Source organism: Talpa occidentalis, unplaced genomic scaffold (assembly GCF_014898055.3).
Source record: "Talpa occidentalis isolate TD23 unplaced genomic scaffold, MPIMG_talOcc4v2.1 talOcc4.13, whole genome shotgun sequence".
Lineage (NCBI taxonomy): Eukaryota > Metazoa > Chordata > Mammalia > Eulipotyphla > Talpidae > Talpa > Talpa occidentalis.
In genome coordinates, this window is record NW_023601322.1 from 59,171,427 (window position 1) to 59,188,247 (window position 16,821).

General features: G+C 51.1%; 1 protein-coding gene and 2 long non-coding RNA genes across 4 annotated transcripts in view; 1 reads left to right on the forward strand and 2 right to left on the reverse strand.

Moving 5' to 3' along the window:
• The window catches only part of PPARGC1B (PPARG coactivator 1 beta), a 96,410-nt gene that overhangs the window by 49,087 nt on the left and 30,502 nt on the right, over positions 1-16,821 (reverse strand). The gene's annotated exons all lie outside the window — the stretch shown is intronic.
• Positions 338-11,291, reverse strand: LOC129145617 (uncharacterized). Its single transcript, XR_008551411.1, has 3 exons — positions 11,278-11,291; positions 2,279-2,352; positions 338-586 (listed from the first exon to the last, which is right to left on the reverse strand). It is a non-coding gene; the product is annotated as an uncharacterized LOC129145617 (long non-coding RNA).
• On the forward strand, positions 11,353-15,670 carry LOC119243278 (uncharacterized). The gene is made up of 3 exons (XR_005124677.2): positions 11,353-11,468; positions 13,078-13,233; positions 13,819-15,670. It is a non-coding gene; the product is annotated as an uncharacterized LOC119243278 (long non-coding RNA).

Consider the following 16,821-nt stretch of genomic DNA (forward strand, 5'->3'; position numbering starts at 1 on the left):
GAAGATGCCAGGGGAGATGTTGGAGGACCCTCAAAAAAAAAAAGACTTTGCCTTTCCCTTCCTTTCTAAAGGATCAAAAGTCCCCTTCAGGAGACTAGGAAAAACCCTGCTGGTTTCTGAAAGTACTCTCCTTGCCCGGTCTGTTTGCTAATAATTCCCATTTTACAGCCTCACGCCCTGTCCCTCCCCGCCCTTCAATCCAAACACCCAGGTAACAGTCTAGCCTCAGGACCTCATACCTGTATCTACAGTTCCTCCTCCACCACACATTGCTCCACCTTCCCTGCTGGGCAACTTTATTCTCTGCACCACGTAATCAAGGCCCCACCCTCCCAAGTCTTGCCAGGGACACCCACAGGGAGGCTTGGAGACCAAGGCCAGAGTCTCTGGGTCACGGGTGCTCATTCATTCTATATTTGAGTGACTGAAACTTTTATAGATGTATCCTTTTGTATTTACACAGAATAGCCACAAAGCACCAGCACAGAGGCCTTCATTATCTTCATCTGTACAAAGCTGTAAAAGGGGACAGGAGGCCGTCGGACCCAGTCCAGTCAGACAGTCCAGTGGGCCTTCTGGTGAGGTTCTGTCCACAGAAGGGAGAAAAGGAGTCCAGCTCTAATATTCTCTAATTATCACCCATTCTGCAGAAATTGACCTTTGCTATAAAAGACTAGTGTCTCCAGGCCAAGAAAAGCACAGAACCACGGCAGTAAAGGAGGCTTTGCACCGGATTGATCTGTGGGCCCCAATCCAGGGCAGCCACACCGCAGGGCCTTTGCATACCTCCAGGGAAGGGGTTCACACAGAAGCAGAGCATCACTTTCTAGAAACTCCTAAGCAGGAGCATTGACATCTAGCAGTTTTCTGTTTCTTCAAAAATGGATGTACAGGGAGGGTAGCTGAGAAAGGGGAGAAAAGAAGAAGCCTAACAAGATCAAATAATACTCTTTTTAAATTGAGGTATGACATATTAGCTTCAGGTGATCAACAGTGATTTTATACACACACACACACATATATGTATATGTATATTGCAAAATGATCAGCACAATAAGTCTAGTTAATATTCACCACCACACATATAGTTATGTTTTTTTCCTGTGATTAGAACTTTTGAGATCTACTCTCTTAGCCACTTTCAAAACAGTATGGCAGTGTTAACTACAGTCACCAAGCTGCACATTATGTCCCCTGGATTATTAATTTTATAACTACAAGTCTGTACTTTTGGATTCTGGGGGTGGGCGACATAGGTGACAGTGGTCAAAGGATGTGAAGAGACTTCAGTATTTCAGTATTTCTCAAGGTTAGGGCCTCTGACCACCTGCTTCGGAATTCTCTGGGGCCTGTGCCAGATGCCCTGTGTCAACTTAGGAGGGAGACCGAGGAACCTACATTTTCACCCCTGGAGTGACAAAGTACTCATTACCGCCCACTGTCCAGATTCCTGGCCCAGTCTAGGTATCTGGATGGCTCACACCATCTGCATGGATCACCAGGTCCCATTTCACAGAGGCAGGGCCACCGTGACCCACTCTCGGCAGAGAGAATTGCCCAGAGTAACTGAACAAAAGAAAATCATCAATGAGCATATTCATCTTTTTGCTTATTTCATCCGCAAAACAAAGTCCCAAAACAAGGATGCTAGCGTACTCTCAGATGCCTCACCCTACAATCAGAATCTCTTCTGATTGTGCTCCTTTTATTTTCATTTTTTAAGCCTCAAAGGCCCCCAGGAAGCTCAGTCTGTACACCAGCTCACTCTGGGTTTGGCTGGTTTGGGGCCGTGGCAGCAGGGACAGAGCATGGCTGACTGCCCAGCTGTCTGCAGGGGAAGAGCTGGGGACACAAGCAGTGGTCCGGGCCAAGGCACACCCTAAGGGAGGTATATGCCCCAAGTTATGTCCCCCAAGTCTGAGGATTTGGGGAGGTGGAGCATGGCTTCCGCCTGAGAATGGAGAATTTGCTCAGAGCTGAAGGAGGCATCACAATAAATGATGCTGCAGAAAGGCCCAAGTCCTTTGCCTAGTCCTGAGAAATGCTGCTCTGCCCATTTTAACCCCTGCATCCCTGCCACCCATACTGAATATTTCATACGTTACCAAGCACATCCCTTACATTATCAACTTACTCCCCACACTTAGGTATGATTATTACCCCAATTTAAGATGAGGACACCACGGTTCAGCGAGGTTAGGTAACTTGCCCAAGATCACCCAGCTAGAAGATGAACCCCACCAGTAAAATCTCAAGTCACTTTTAGGGAAGGACCCACCTTGCATCTGCTTCTCTTTTGAGTCATGAGGTTGTCCTCATCTGTTCTGTTGATCCACAACTAAAGTGAAAGAGCTTAAAAAAAAAAAAGCACAGGAAACGGCTACCTCATGACACGATACACAAACCATCACTTTCAATGCCTTGGCCTATGGCAGACAGTGCTAATCAATCACAGGTCTCTTTCCTGCTGAGCAGAGCACAGCTTAGGAGACTCCAACACAGCACATTTGACAGTCATTACCAATAGATCACAGGTGGTAGATGATCAAACCCAACCCTTCCATTGCACAGACAGAATTGTCCATCCAAATTCAGGTTATTTCCATACTGAGTTATGATTGGGAAACAGAGTGCCTGAGGTCAGTACGCAGCACCACGAGTGTCCACCCCTCCTTCGCCAGATGCGTCTTATAGATTATAATGGCCCTGTGTGGTCAGCAGCATCCATCTTTCTCTACATCCAAGAAACTGCTCAACACAGATGCCATGCTTAGAGCCAGCCACAGCCTTTGCTTCATCACTGCCAAATCATGTCACCTATTGGTGGCAGCAGACATTCTTAGTGTTAGACACCAGCAGGTCTCCTCTGTGGGCAAAGGTATGGCAAATAGTTACTAATCACATTTCAAATCCCAACTTAGAGAATAATTTGGTTTTTTTTTTTTTTTTTTAAGATTTTTATTTATTTATTTATACAAGCACTGGGTACAGTCAGAAGCGTGGGAGGGTGAGAGAATTCACCAGAGCCAGAGCAGGGAACAGAACAGGCAGACTGACTAAATACACTGCTGAGGGGAGCAGCGGGCGGGGCAGGAGAGGTCTGCACGCGATGTGGGACCCTCACTGGTGGCCGGGGATCAAACCGGAGCTGCAGAGGCTGCGGGCAGCTTCGCAGCCCAGCACTCAACTGCTGTGCCACCAGGGGAGGCCCATAATTTGGTTTTTAAATGTAAACAGCAGTTCAATGGGCAGGAGGGGCTTCCATCCCTCCACTACCTCTCTGGAGAACAGTATCTTCCCATTCAAGGTTTCATGGATCAGTCACATGAGCCCATGTACTTACTCGTGCTGCAGAGAGCCCCCAGTCTTAAGCAGGGAGTAATATTTCCCAGCCACCATGATTGACTCAGGGCTAACTCTGTGCCCCCAGTTCGAACAAGAACCAGCCCCAGGATGGTTAGCTGGTGCTACTGGAAAAGAATGCTTTCCTCCTATCGCAGTGGCTAAAAGCGCGAGAAGTTTTGTGGTCATCTTTTTCGACTAGAAAGAGTCTGTGTGAAAACGAAGGCCACACAAAGGAAAGTAGAACTGAGAAACAGAGCTCCTGGATCCAACTGAACCCACTTTTCTCTTATGGGACCCAATAAATTCCTTTTGGAATTGTATCAACTCTGTCACTAATAAGCGGCACTTAAACCAAAAAAATCCTATTCTGATGGGGATGGATAAAAAGCTTAAGCAGGTACATGTCCCATCTGGCTTCTCCTCCATGGTGCAGCCAGTAAACCGGGGTGCACAGAGGTATGAGCCTGAGTTCTCTAAGACGCATGATGGGGTGAGTCTCCCTCTGATGTCTTTTCCTACTGTAGGCATCTAATAAAACTGAGAAGGCCTGATCCAAAGGGGTTAATGCCCTGCTTCTTTTTTTTTTTTTTAAAGATTTATTTATTTATGGATACAAGGGGTACAGTCAGAAGCGTGGGAGGGTGAGAGAATTCACTAGGGACAGAGTGGGGAACAGAACAGGCAGACTGTCTGAAATACACTGCTGAGGGAAGCAGCGGGCGAGACAGGAGAGGTCTGCTGTGCCATGTGGGTAGCTCCCTGGCTGGGGATCGAACTCGTGCTGCAGTGGCTGCGGAAAGCTTCATAGGTTGCGCCTTAACCCCATGCGCCACCAGGAAGGCCCCTAATGCCCTGCTTCTGCAGTCTGGGAGAGGCTTCTGCTTCCACAGGCAGAAATTCATTGGTCCATTCATTCATTCGTTCATTCATTCATTCCACTGACATCCTCTCCACTTCAACCATCTGAATTCTGCTTCATCTTTTCTACTCCCCAAGACATTTCCCCCAACCACTCCAATATCCAGTTTCTGCAATCTGCAGTCTGCATGCAGCTGAGGTTTCACACAAAGCCACTGGAGACAGGGTTTCTGGAAAGCTTCTGAACATTGGCAACATCTTCCCATCAAGTAGGGGTGTCTCAGCACTTACCTAGAGTAAGTCTCAGCACTATCACCACATCTGCCTGGGTTCAATCCCCAGCTGGGAGCTACCCACATGGTGCAGCAGACCTCTCCTGTCTCACCTACTGCTCCCCTCAGCAGTGTATTTTAGTCAATCTGCCTGTTCTGCTCCCCACTCTGTCTTTGGTGAATTCTCTCGCCCCCTGCACCTCTTGTCTATACCCCAATTTTTCTACACACACAAAAAATTTTAAAAAGAGGGGGTCTCGGGCTCCAACCTCAGTTTGCCTTCACTCTGACCCATGCCTGGTCCAGACCCTTGAGCAGTTAAACCTCACAGATGAGGGAAGAGTCAATGAATGATTCTACTTCTGGTCTCATTTAATGCCAACCAGGCCCTGAAAGCCCCAGCACTAAATCCTAGAGGTCCCACAAAAACACTGGGTCCCCTTGCATGGCACCCTGAGACCAATAATCTTCCCCCTGTGAATGAACAAGGGGGACTGGAATCCAGAAGAGGCCGAGAGGACAAGACCAAATGGACAGCGGATGCTCTAGAAATCTTGGCATTAAAAGACACGGGAGAAAAATAATTTTTCTTAGTGATAAAGATTTATGAGTCATTTGAATTGCCACATTCCCTCGTCAGATCGTAAACTAAAAAGGAGGCGGCCCCACTTCTTGTGCACTTACCAAGTGTCAAGGACTGGGCTGTCCGGCTGGAGATGCCGCCCCTTCACAGGTAAGGAAACCAAGGTTCAGAGAGGGCCAAGATCACTTGGCCAACAGCGAACATAGTCAAGATTTAAACCTGGGCCTGTCTGACTGCAAAGTCCATGATGTTGGCCGTGCTGCCTTTTTCCTGCCTTACCTCTAAAACAACCGGGGCCTTTAGACAAGGGTATCTGGTCCAACCCTTTGCTGTACAGATTGGGAACTGAGGCCCCAAGGGAAGAGGTCTGCCTGGACCCCGTCCTCCTCCCGCCCTGAGAGAGGTCTCCTCTCCAGCCTCCTGAACCCTGACTATCAACACGGGAAACTCCCTGTCACCGGAGAGATAATCAACACTCCTTTTTCCGAACAGTTATTTCAGCATTAACTTGTGGCCAGGCGCTGATTTAGCACTGGGGATACAGCTGTGATAGAAAGACAGGGTCTCCACCATATCGTCAGGTGAGGGAGCCCCCAGATCAGTGCTCAGGTGATCAGAACACCAAGAGAAGTAGCTGAGAGAAGCCTAGTTGTCAGAAGAGGGGCAGGGGCCCCGGGAAGGGGAGGGGAAAGGCGAAGTCCTGATGGGCCTGATCGGGGGTAAGACTGGCCTTTGCCCTAAGATCATGGGGCTGCAGGATGGGGGTGGGGGGAGTTGTGGGGAACAGTGACAAGACGGAGCTGCACTCTGGCTGCCACGTGGACATGGGGACAGCATGGCAACTGGACACCCAATTAGGTAGCTGTCCTATAGGCCAATGCATGGGGCAGCCTCTGAGTGGAAAGAAGTAGTGAAGAGAAGCGGATAAACTGGGCATGGTATGATGTGTATCCTGGTTAGACTGAAAAGACTTGGCAATGGCTGGGCTATGGGGAGGAAGGAAGAAATGAAGGCGGGCTCCCTGGCCCAGGGCTGCAGCAAGCTGGGTGGGGAGGGTGGAGACAGGGCTGGGGATGGGGGTGAAATGCAAGAGAGCGCCACGCTGGACCTGCTGAGTGTGGGAGCCTGAGAGCAGGGGAGTGTGCAGTGAGCTTCAGGCAGGCAAGTCAGGGAGTCTGCCCCCGACCCTGCCCCTGGCCCAGGCCAGGTTGCTGTGTGCACGTGTGTATCAATACATGTGTGCATGTGTGTGAGGGGCCAGGGGTATAGACGTGGCTGGTGCCACACACTGTGTAAATTACAGAGCACACCCACATACCCCCTTGTCTGGTGCTCAGAGCATCTCTGTGAGTTGTCTCCATTTCACAGACAAATCTATAACCCAAGGAGTTCAGCGAGTTCCCCTTTCCCCCCAACGCTCTACTCTCCTTATAAACTGAGTTCCAACAGAACAAAATGGGGCAGATGTGCTGATGGGTCAGGACATGTTCCCTAATCCCCCAATGGCTGTGTGTCTCAATGGAAATTAACTAACTGCCTCCTGGGGTTGGGCGTGGTGGGAGGGAAAGAGATGTGTCCCAAGGGTGAGGAGGGCCTGGGTGGCAGCGGTGTCTTTCTCTCAACACTTATACCAGAACCAGGAGTTCAGGGCCCATTCGGTCAACCCTGCCCACTGGAACCATTGGTTGGACAATCCCCCCAGCTGCCTTCACACAAGCCCTTTCTTCCCTTCCTTTTTCAGCCCCCCTCCCCACCTCTGTCCCAGTAGGCATTTGGCAGCCCCTCAGAGGCCTGCTGGGAGTCAGGAGGGAATGTTGAGCATCTGGCCGGAGCCCAGCCCAGCCCTGTGGGTTCACATTAGGGCACCTGCTAATGTGCAGGACCCTGGGGCTGGCTGCTCTGGGATTGGCTGGCCAGGCCAGGCACTGGGCCATCCCAGCATCCAGGGCCGCATGACCCCAAATCCCAGCTATAAATAGAAGAGAACCTGTCAGCCCCCCATCCATACCCAGCCTCCCCTCCCACTTGGCCAAGAATGAAAGGGCGCCTTGAAATGGCACAGAGGCCCAGGGACCCTGCTCAGCTGCTCTGGATTCAACAGTTCTGCTGACCTCAGGGAAAATACTCCATCCTCGAGAAATCCAAGGATCTGTCAAATCCAGGCCCCACTCAGCCCACGTCTTGCTTCCTCCCCCAATGACTATCCTGGTGTCACTACTGCTTCCAGCCCCCAGATTTCTGAGTCACTTGGATTGCTCTTTAATATGCTGCCACCATCATGGCATTCATTAGGAGCCACTGCCTGGGGAGAAGGGGATGTGTATGCGTGAGCGTGTGTGTTAGGGATGCTGGTCTTGGCAGAATTATATTTAGCACTTCCATGTAGCTTTGAAGATGTGAGAACAACCCTCACCGCTTACCTATCCTAAAGGGAAAGGGCCTTCCTCAAGGTCACACAGTGAAGGAATGGCAGAGGCCAGGTCAGAGCTCACCTGCGCACTGCCCCCCGCCCCTGCTGATCACCAATCCCCCTTCTAGCCCACCACCACTTGTGATTTTGTTTATACAGTACCAACGCCCAGAATTCCTTTCTTGCTTCTCTCTGCTTCTTTTAGTCTCCCCCAGTTGGGTCTCCCCCTTTTAGCGCACTACCATCTTCACCACAAAGCCATCCCAGTCTAATTTAACTTAGCTCACAGCTGTGCCGACCCCCAGTCCCCGCCAACACATACAGTCCCCTAAGTGCACTTACTGAGTCACTGTTTGGCATTGACCAAGATGGCATTAATAATTTTTTTCCTTTATTTAGAGGAAGCAAGTAGAGTCTAACTCATAGAGCAAATCATAACAGTTAATCACAGCTGTCACCCTGTGGGTTAGGATTATGAGGCTACATCCAAGATCAGAGGCAGACGGTGCAATAATTGATTAGTGATGTCTGCCTTGCCCAGAGAAGATGTCAGCATTCCTGCCAGGTTTTACTAAAGCTACCCCTGCTTTAGTATTTACTCTTCATTCTGCTGTCCCCAAGGCTTAATTCCTTAAGGCAGAAGCTCAGCTATATAAATCAGTCGGCTTGAGGTGTGGGAATAGGGATTCCTCCCTCTCTCCCTGCCACCCAATGCCAGCATATTGGCAAGTAGACAACATAGAAGGAAAAAAATAATAATTATTCCTTGCTCATGTCTGTGGTTATACCACGCAAAATCACACAAATACCATTGCTAGCACCTCAACTAATCTGGACAATACATTTGACAGGCAGACAGGTCTTCTGTCTCCTTTTCACAAAAGAAAACTGAGTCACACGGGGGTTATGTCACTGTCCCAGAGTCATGCTCCAGGAACTGGAAGCTTAGGCCTCAACCCAGGTCACAGAACAGCAGCATCCAGAACCAGCTGGAATCATGCAGCCCAGTGCCTCAAAGGACAAAGGACGGTCAACCTGCCAGGTGCAGGTCCCACCTCCTCCCTCCTTCCCCCATGACTGGGAATTCCTCACCATTCAAGGCAGGCTAGCTCGTTCTGCTTGGGGGCCATTCTGGACACTTGGAAAGTCACTTCTTAGCCCAAACTGGGATCTGTCCCTGTGACCTCCCTTAGCCAGTGCACCCTCTCCCGTGTCTAATATACACAGGCAGCCTTCATGCTCTCCTCGGAACCCTGTTCCCCTGGTTGCCCATTTCTACAGCCTCTGCCATTTGGAATTACACCTGGTTTAGAGCTGCCTTATCTTCCTCTTTCCCTGAGAGTAGATCTTTTTGCTTACTGGTGACAGAGTAACAAAACCATCTCCTACCCAGTTCTGGACCTCAACTTCCATTAATATAGCCAAATGTTCAGAATGCATCGATTCTCTTTTGATAGTCACACTACACATCCACCATCCCCACATACCTTTTCTTGGCCAAGGATCTACAAAACTAGAATAACACACTGTCAGGGCCTTGGCGACCCCTAGTCACACCTCTCACTGCATAAACGAGAGAGGACAGTGTCTCAGGTTATAGGGCAAGACAGTGGAGAACCAGACTAGAAGCCAGATATTTTCTTGGGAACTCTGCCCACCAAACACTAGGTAATATTTAAACTGAAATTTGCACCCAATTCAAGACCAGGCAAGCCAAGCTGGGTCTCACTAAGGACTGCCAAAAGGTCAGGATGAGAATCTGAACCTGCAGCCCTGGAGCTACACTCAGCTCCTGCCCTCCCTAGTGTGCGGGATGCCAAGGCGCCAACCCCAATTGGCCCTGCTCCTGCCTCCCAGCTCCGCAGGGGGAGCAGGCTTTCTACTGCCAACCTCCAACTTGGGAACAGGTTCTTCTTCCTCCTCCCCACCCAGGATAAAGATCCTTTCACCTAGGTCTTCTTTCAGCTCTGGAGATAGGCAAAGTCACCAGCTTGCTGCTGGTCAGGGGGGTGTTATAAAAAGCCAACTGAAACAAGAGAACTCCCATGAAGGGACTGGAAGAGGGTTACCACTGACTCCTTGATCAAACACATGGGAGCACTGAGCTGTCCCTTCCCCCAAGTCCCAGACACACCTTAGCCAAGAGACCAGCCACTGGGGGGCTGGGTGCATGACTGGCCTGACACTTCTTGGTCTCCTCTTGTGTCTCCCTCCCCATATCCACATGTTTCCACACACCAGCCTCCTCTCAGGATCCCTTTGCTGTCTTTCAAATGTTCCTTCTTGCCAGGAGGTCTCAAAGTCAACCCTGGAACAAGTCTCTCATTACTTCTCCTTCCCGTACCCCTCACTGTCCCTCAGCTTGTCACCCTTTGTCTCCTGTTTCCTTGTTTCTGAGGTTCTAGAGAGCTCCTTGGATGCACCAGCCTGCCAATCTTTTCACTGTTGCATCCGCGAGACCTGGTATACAGTAAACACTCAATAAAAACTTGAGGGCATGGTGCCTGAGATGGCCAAGAAACACTCTGGGATGAGTGTGAAAACTTGACCTGGAGAGCAGAAGAGGCCACCGGCCCCCAGAGTAAGAGTGCCCCCTAGCACTAAGCCACAGCACTGAGGTGGGCCAGGTACTTGCGCCCAGCCCATGGAATTTCAACAACCCACACCCTCATCTAAAAGACAGGGAGATTCAAACTCAGAGAGGTTTAGTGGTCTCTCTTTGATGTACAGCCAAGATGTGCCAGAAATAGAATTCAAAATTCAGAAGTCTTCCCCAGCAGCTTGGCTGGTAGATCAGACCGTGTTGGGTCTGCAGCGCTGTGAGGGGTATGGACTTCATCTAACTAGCAGCAAATGGAAATTCAGGGAAGACCCTTCCAAGGAGCGACTGACATGGGCCCTTTGATAGGTGACATTCAAAACCTAGATCTTCAGATATGAAGAGAGTGTTCACCAAGGAGGATGTCCAGAAGACCAAAAGACATATGAACGAATATCCATTGTCACTCTAATGAACAGAGATGCAGGTTTAATGAACTACCACCTTTCACCCAGGAGGATGGCACATATTAGAAAAATCTCCAACAACAAATGCTAAAGATGACGCAGAGAAAGAGCAACACTATTACACAGTCCGTGGGAAAGGGAACTGGTGCAACCACTATGGAAAACAAACTGAATTTACCTTAAAAAGTAAAAATGGAAATATGATATGACCCAGCAACCCCACTCTTGGGATCTATGCAAAAAACATGAAACCATCAACACAAGAACTCATGTCCCACAAAGTCCACAGCAGCATCATTTATGACAGGACAAGGAAGCAACCTAAATGTCAATCCATGGACAAGTGGATCAAGAAGATGTGGTGTATACACACCGTGGAGTATTACACAGCATTAAGAAAGGATGGATGCAGCCATTTTCAACAAAATTGAGGGAACTTGAGAGAATAATGTGTAGCAAAGTCAGAACGCTAAACACAAATACTGGACATTCACATAGCAGGTAATTCAATAACATAAAACACCTTGAAAAAACAGTGGATGGCAATAAAGATCCTGAAGTTATGAGGGAAGGTGGAGGAAGGGACAAGGCATATACGGGAAGGTGATTAAAATATTTTAAAAAATAGATTTAGTTTTTCTGGGCTAGTCATATGTCTAAGGTTAGCAGTTTGTAAGTTTATGAAAACAGAAGTAGAATCATAGACTGTTGGTGGGGGGCAATCACTGGTGACGCCCACCCAGCCTAGGGCACCCACTCCCTAAAAGATGGGTATTCAAGGAAACTCCTTGTCAAACAGATACCTGGCATAGTTCAGTTCCTCTGAGAACTTCTAGAACCTTCTGGACATTCACTTTCCATGGAAACTAGAGGGATGGTTCTGATATCATGCAGTCAGTCACACTTCCCCTTTTTCAAACAAAGAAACTGAGGCCCTGAGTGCCAGGTCAGGCCTGGGATTCCCCCAGCCACAGGCAGGCAGTTCCAGACCCAGGTATCAGGTGTGGGTGGGGACCTGCGAGGATGGGGATGGGCAGGAGCAACGAGCTTTACTCTGTGAGGTCCCAAAAAGCTAAGCCAGGGCCAAGGGTGGAAGCCCAGACCGCAGCTTGCTTCTCCTCAGGGACTATGTGACCCGAAGATGATTGCAGGCAGCCCTGGGAGGGGTGAAGGTGCCGTGACCTGACCGGGGTCTCCAAATACTGCTGCTCAGTGGGGCGGCAGGGGATGCCAGCACCAGGGGCGGGGGACATCTTGAGGAGAGAGCCTAGAAAGTCCCCATGATCCAGAGAGCCCAAGAGACTGTCTGTGAGCCTCTTCTCACCGCCTCCGGGGTCTCTGGTCACTGGAGGTATAGGCCAAGTCAGGCAGCCTCATTTCCTCCCGCCAAGCTGTAGGCTGGGGTAAGACAGACTAAATAAAGTCTTCTCGCTGGTTATGTGGGCTTCCTCACCACGCCTAGCTCAGGGCCCATCCCCTAGAAGCACAAAGCATTCACCAAGCCCCAGTTGATGCTCATCCGAGCATGTCAGCAGCTGGACACTCTGCGTGTGTGTTTTAAAAGGAGAGCTTTAAATCCACCCTGCCCCTCTGGGGAAGCCAGAGCTCTGGGAGGACTGGGCAGTAGGCCTCATGGGGAGAGAGGACCAAAGAAGGCAAGAAGTCAGGATGCAGGGGGAGGGGGCAGTTTCCTGAGGAGACCCAGGCTGTAAAAGGAGTGAAGAGGCCTCTGTGACCGTGAGGGCAAGGCAGCCACTTAACTCTTCCCTGCCCAGTGGGAGGGAGGGCAGCGTGGGAGGGCAGTGGAATTTCCCAACACATTCCTGGGCACGGAGCCCGGGGAGCCCCCTCCCACTCCTGGCTCAGAGCAACCCAGGCCAGGCCTCAGGACTGAGTAGGACTGGGGGGCTTTGGGAAGGAGGGAGGGGGTGTAGTGAGTGGCAGGGGCTGAGGACAGCCCAGGGTTCTGGCTATGCTGATCTGGGTGATCTTAGCAGCCTTTCAGGACTCCTCTCACAAGAGAAGTTTCCACATCTATAAAGTGGGCGGAGGGAGAGAGACAGAAAGGGAGAGAGAGAGAGGAATGACAAAATTACTCTAAAGCCTCATCACATTCTAAGCGCTCCATAAACACATGCAAAAACCACAAACCAGCAATAATAACAAATAGGGGTTCAAATTGCCTCCTGGCCCTGGCCTTGCTTGCTTCCTGAGGACAAGTCACATCACCTGCCTGAGCCAGAGTCCTGCATCGGCAACGTGAGAATAATAACCTCCTCTTACAAACTGAAAAGTTCACCCACTGGGAAGTGGTTATTTTCAGGGTGGAAGAGCGGGGCCGAGGGGGTCAGAATGAGCAGCCAGAACTAGGCAGGAGGGCGAGGGTGTGTGCACACGTGTGCGTGCAGAGTACAAGAGGCCCCGGGAGCCTCGCCCCGTCCGCTGCCAAAGGGAAAAGGTTACTGGGCTCTTCCCATCCTCAACTGGGAGCCACACACAGTCCTGTTCAAACTTGTCTCAAGCCTCAGAGCTAGCAAGAGGCCAAGCAGGTATTCGAACTCAGATCCCGCTGCTGAGTCCACCATCCCTCCGTTGTTCCACAGGGACGGCCTCTGGACGGGTCTTGCCCAGGACCCCGAGAGTCATTCACTGCAGCCTCATTGCAGCTGGCACCAATAGTCCCCCAAACTCTGCGCAAACCAGCTTCCACCTCACACGTGTTTTCAAAATTTCCCGGTCTACGATGCCAAGCACGGATGGTAAGCACTGCCAGGGGCACCAGGGAGTTCTAGACTTCCCAGTAGGCCTGGGATGCTGAGTGTCCTAAATTCTCCGGCAACGAATACCTGTCTAGCCTAAAAAGTTTTTGGCAACCCTTTAAGGGAACACAAAACACGGAAGACTTTTTATAGTGCAGGTGGAGAAGCTAAAGCCGGTGGAGGGGAAGGAGCCCACGGCTCAGTGAGCCAGCGATGGACAAGAGGCTGGAGTTCGGCTCACCCCGCTCCCGCCCAGCGCACCATCATTGCCTTCACCTATAATGTACCACTTTTGCAACATTAACTGGTGTAGGTAGAACAGAGTGTAGAAGAAGTAAAAAAAGAAATATACTTGTATAAGGAAGCGAATGACCATGATGGCAGGAAAGCAGTGGGGTCAGGGAGTGGCAGGGAAGGAGCTGGTGGGAGAGTGCTGCAGCCAGTGCACTGTTGATGCCAACCACTAGGGGGCAGTGTCGGCCTCAGGCAGCTCCGTTGTGGGAAAAGAATGTTTAGAGGCCAGGGAGAGGAAGACTGGAGGACTCCATTCATTAATGTCTATCTTATTTGATTGACTTTCCTTAGAGATCTAATGCCACCAGTGCACCTAATGCCACAACTCCCTTGGTGTTACCTGTGGAGGAGGAAAGGGCAAATGACAGAAGGAGGTATAAAGAACAGGTGCAGATCAAAAGCCACACAGACCCAGAGCCCTGAATATTTCCTGGCTCTCATCCAAGGTCAAAGAAAGAGGACAGGGTATTACTAGCTGAAGCCTCCCGTGCAAGATACACCTCTCTACAGACTCAGCATCCCACTTTGTGAAAATGTGAACCTCCAGTGCCAGCTCCAGTTGATAAGGAAGGCTGCCTACAACACTGTTCAGCAAAGGATTCTGAGGCCTGTCCAGGTCCAGAGGGAAAAGCATGGTGATCGATTAGTTTTGTCTGCCAAGGGCACTGAAAAGTGGGGTTTCAGTTCTGGGGGTTTCAGTTCTCTCCTGCTGTCTCAGTCATGACTTTCTCCTTCCAGGAAGCCTCTGCATGCCTCACTCTACCCTCCAAGCAACCTGGGCAGTGGGCAGGCCAAGAATGATTGAAGGGAAGGAAATGAAGGCCCGCAGGCCAGGGAAATCATCCAAGTTTACACAATGAGTCAGTGAAGAACATGGGCCTGAGAACCTGGGTTCTAGCTCTCCTATTACTACTATGCCCTTTCCCCCCTACACACCCTCAGGGACACACAGAAATGCATTCTCAGCAGCCTCTTCCCCCATGGAACTAGAGTTATGTCTTCTGCTCTCAAACCCAGGGGAGGGGTGAGAATTCAGCCACGTGAGACAGTCAGGAGGCTGCGAAGGGCCTGCCCCTACACACCCCTCACACACCCCTCAGCTGCCCGTGAACACTCCCCATGAAAGGAAGAAAGAGGAGGCCAGTCCAGGCAGAGTTGTATAACCTGTTCATCCATCTGCAGCTCGCGACACCAGCTCTAGCTGCAGCTTCCAGTCTGACCGTGAGCATGTGCCACTCAGCAGGGTCACGGTCAAGTCTCAGACGAGCCCAGCTAGACCTCAGAAAATGCTGAGGTACAGTGACCACCCCAAAAGGCCACGCTAGACAGTGAGAGGAGCACTGGACTTGGAGTCCAAACTCTCTGCTTGTGGTTTCATCTCTGCCACTTTGGGATCTCGGCCAAGTCCCCATGCCACCTGGGGCCTGTTTCCTTTCTGTTCACTGAGGATGTGGCCTTCCCATCAGGCTGAGGCCTGTCCCATCAGAGCGATCCACAGGGATTGTGCATTGTGAACATGCAGGCCAGTCCCAGTCGCAGACCGGAGCAAATACGTGGGCATGGGGCCTGAAATCTGCAGGGTTCACCAAAGGACTCTGAGAGCTAGGGACTGAGCCCAGCCACTCAGCAAAAGGCACTCAGCTCCCAAACCTGCAGCCTCATCTCCATGACTCCCTCAGTCAGCCCTGAAGAATCCCGGCTACTTTCTGAGCTGGCTGATGGGGTTTCAACACAAAAGGGAGCGGCCACACTCAGTGCAGGGCAAAGGCAGGAGGAAGCGGGGTGAGGCTCAAGCCTCACTGCTGCTGGGGCTCAGGGGCCTGTATCATGCTGGCCCCTGCCCAGAGGATGTTGAGGACACAGGGAACCCAGGATGAGTGCCTGGGCTCCTCACAGGTGCTAAACTGGCGAGGCAGGGCTCAGATTTGAGCCTTGAAGCTCAACTACAGATGCCTTCTTTCTGACTGCAGGGGCATGGCAGGGCTGGCTGGGATCCTGGGGACACTCTGGAGAAACAGCAGCAGGGTACATGGTGAGGGTCCAGCACACTGGGCCCATCCTAGGTTGCCCAGTGCTGGAATTTCACCAGCCAGCCTGGCAACTGTGTCTTCCTCCTCCAGAAATAAATGTTCAGCTTCTTCCCCCAAAGGCCCAAACCCTTCTTTTCACGTGCTTTGGGCTCCAGTCTGGCCACCCCACCTGCCCCACCTCAGTCCATTCCCCAGATATCGGGGATCCCACCATGGTCGCAATCTGTGATCCACGTTGATTTAGATACTTGAGGGTTGTCTGTCTTCCCTGCCTACTTGCCCAGTGCTGGCAAACGGTGGGCACTCAATAAACATGTATTCAAGAAAGGAGTAAATCCACTGGGAGTAAAACACAGAGTTGAGAACAAGTGGTCCCAACAGCAAGGGCTGACAGAACCCCAAATGGACAGAGCTGGGTGGGGTAAATGGGGGACAGAGAGGCGGATAAGGAGGTTTCCCAGAAGAGGAGGAGTTAGGCTTTGTAGGGTGAGTAGGAGTTCAACAGTCATTTCAAGACTGGAACCTCACAAGGCAGAGTGGGATGGCCCTCTGTGGGGACGAGACTAGGAGCGGGTCAGGCTGGAGGAGAGCAGCAGGACAGGTACCAGGCTGGGGGCAGAGGGAGCCTCGCCCCACCACTGCCCACAGAGAAGAAGTCAGGGGTGTCTTTTCTCCAGTAGGCAGCAATGGCCAAGAAAGGTCAACACCATGTTCATTCATGTCCAGATCCTCCCAGAATATTCTGTGGATGGGACACCTGGGTACGGTGGCTTATCTCAGTCAGACTGGGGGAAGCCTGGTTGTTTCCTCTAGAGGCCATTCTGGTCTATAAGAAAAGGCACACGCTCTCAAATGGCTGCAGGAGCCACCACCACAGCAATCCCTGCCCAAGCCCACCACCGCCCAGCAGTTACCCCAAACACCAAGAAGATACACCCTGAAAGCACCACCCACTCTACACTGTTAACCACCACCAAGCCCGCGCCCGGCAGAAACAGCATCTGGCAGCACCGCCCTAGCTGGAGCCACTCACTGTTTAACACCAGCTATATTCGCGGTATGACATCAACACGGCCGCCGTGACACTAAACACCGCCACGACACCTCCGCACAGTCACAGCACAGTCATGCCGATACCCGCTGCTGCCTCGCCATACTTCCATCACCCAGCTGGCAAGTGCAGAAAACACAGCCAAGGCCACTACGACAGCACACAGCTCCACAGCCAAGTCCACCCCACCAAGTGCCCAACAGCACCAATCCT